The sequence below is a fragment of the Triticum aestivum genome, chromosome 3A, assembly GCF_018294505.1.
Source record: "Triticum aestivum cultivar Chinese Spring chromosome 3A, IWGSC CS RefSeq v2.1, whole genome shotgun sequence".
NCBI classification, from domain to species: Eukaryota; Viridiplantae; Streptophyta; class Magnoliopsida; order Poales; family Poaceae; genus Triticum; species Triticum aestivum.
The window spans coordinates 691,801,943-691,804,919 of NC_057800.1; positions in this window are offsets into that span (position 1 = coordinate 691,801,943).

Genomic DNA, 2,977 nt, shown 5'->3' on the forward strand with positions numbered 1-2,977 from the left:
ATCCGCCATCCTAAAGAGTAGAAAAGATGAGAAGTCAGAAGAGAAGAGAGTGATCTAGGTCTGTAGCTTAGTGGTCGTGTCCTACAGTTAGCGTGTGCTCAGATACCATCTCTGTAGCGACCAGACCTCAAACAGTCTGATCTCTGTGCTCCGGTGTCATCCCTGGATCAGTAATGCTGACACCACACAGTACTCGAAGGATTTATAGCAGAGTAGCAATCACACACTTATTACATCGAGTGTCTCAAATGAGAACTTATTATAATAAATATGGCTTAAGGCCATCTAATGACGATAACAGCGGAAGGTTTGGAAGATAAGTGAGTCCGTCAACTCCAACGGCATCACTGAGTATAGAACCACGACCTAAAAACTCCTTAATCGTCGTCTGAAAAGTCTGCAACATTAACGTTGCAGCCCGAAAACGGGTCAGCACATGGAATATGCTGCCAAGGTAACACATAGAGAATAATGGAATGCAACAGCTATACTATATGCATATTTGGCTGGTGGAAAGCTCTATGGTTACCATTTTTGCGTAAAGCCAATTTTTCCCTACTTCAAAGGAATAAATTTAATTACTATCATGGTGGTTGTTAAACATTGAGAATGGTTGACAGCATTCTCAATCCCAATTAAAAATCATTAAACCCAACAAAATTAATTTTAGAGTAACATGTTGAGATTCACATGATAATCCAGGTACTAGATACTCAAGATGTCCATAACCGGGGGCACGGCTAACCATGATTAGTTTATTACACTCTGCAGAGGTTTGCGCACTTTTCCCCACAAGACTCGATCGCTCCGTTTGATTTCTCGCACTACATGGTGTTTGAGAAACGGATGACCGAGACACAATCTTTCAGAAGCGCTAGCACCTTACGATGGATAGACCGGTACACCTACTTTCCCCTACATCTTCTAGTCTACCCTGTAAGAGTTCGCACAACTTACTCAACTATGCCAGAGCCCATAATGGCTTGTGGCTGCACATGGAAGTTTCTAGTATGAATAATCTCATGATCCCTTTGAGCCTGGGTGGCGGTCCAAAAGAAAAACAGGCAAGTCCTGGAATACTCAGGTGCCTCAATCCATCCAGATGTGTGTTTAGGTTGCCACCTTAGATAAACCCTTAATTAACAATCTCACATCTGTCATGGATATCACTCACCCAATCCACGTCTACTAGCATAGCATGACATAATAAGCAAATGTAGAAGTAACTCCCAAAGGTTTGATAATAAACAGGTAATAGGTACTACCTCATCTACTTCCCATCCCACAATTTAATTAGATCCTAATCATGCAATGTGTGAGGATTGATCTAATGCAATAAAACTGGGTTGTAGAAAAAGGTATGATCAAAGTGTTACTTGCCTTGCTGATGATCCATGAAACCTAGAGATTCGAAGTAACAGGCGGCGCACTCCGGGTATTCTATCGCAGACAAACATCAAGCATACAATAAGTACTCATCTAATGCACATGTAAAACTCAAGTAGAAGATCTAACCAGAAAGTTCAACTTAAGAACCCTGGTTTGCAAAAAGAATCAAATCGAACGAAGCAAAAGAAGTCAAACGGCGAAAGAAAACAACTTCGTTCTAGTAATATGGATCTAGGGCAAATTTTACAGTAGCAAAAACTTGTTTAAGTTGATTATTCGGAAAGAGGGTTTCATGAAGAAACTCCAGGCGCTTGAATCGCCTGATTCCAATAAACGAGCGAAAAGTTATACTAAAACAAAAATCGGATCAGAAATCGCGATCAGAAAATAACCGTGGAAAATCCGACGAAAAAGAAAAAAAACGACGAATAGAATTTTTTTTTTAAAATCAGCACGGAAGTCGAGGCGGCGGCAAACCTCGAGCGGCGTGCAACTCTGGCGAGTCGGCGGCGGCGGCTATGGGCAAGGGTTTCAGCGCAGGCGCGGCTCGCCTGGGGCTCGGGTGCGGCGCTATATAAAGGCGCCCCGGGCGGAGTCCCGCTCGGGTACGGCCCATAGTCGGTTTCGTTTTTTTAAAATAATTACTCTCGGAAGAAAAATAAAAAGAAATACTAAACGGACTCCAAAAATCACGAAATAAATTTTCCCGGGTTTCTAAAATCAAGCCCGATAAAGTGAACATTTATCTTGGCCCAAACTACAACTTTGAAAAACGCGCATTTTTCCTAAATTCAAATAAAAATACCGAAAAACTCCGTAATAATTCTTATTTGATCTTTTTATTAAATCCTCAATATTTCTATATTTTGGGAAGGTCATTTTATTCCCTCTCTCATATTTTTGTAATAGAAATAATTGATGATAAAATAAGTAAAATCAAATGATCCTGTTTACATAATTTGAGAAAACTCAAATATGTAAATAACGAAATCCCCAACTCTCTCTGTGGGTCCTTGAGTTCTTAGGATTTTCTAGGATCAAAACCAAAAGCAAAATAAAATATGATATGCATGATGACCTAATGTATAACATTCCAAATTGAAAATTTGGGATGTTACATATTGCAAAAAAAAATTGAAGACAAAATTTTGATTGACTGAGATGTGATGATCTAAGTTGTTCTTTTGGTGGATTTTGCAGGCTTTGTGCTGTCGCTTTTCACCAGAGTGACCGATGTACGACGCGTCGGTCCCCCTGAGCATCCCTCTGCTATTCGACTACTTCTTCTACATCCGAGGGTGAGCTAAAAGTCCATCTCCTCCATTTTTTCATGTCACTAGATTTCATTTTCATGTCAAGTGGCGTAACTTAGGCGTCTCCCGTCCGAAAGGGTTGCATCGATAAATATGCATTCAATTGCATATTTATCACCGCAGTTCTTTCGGATTGTCCAGTGTTTTCCACGGACAGCCCGAGGATGTGTAGATTGGGTATGTTCTGCATGTTCTACCCCGTTCTGAGACAGGATTTCGGCGGTGCCTCCCCATTGTTCTCCGGAGCACATTCTCTCGACTATTTGCCGAGACGT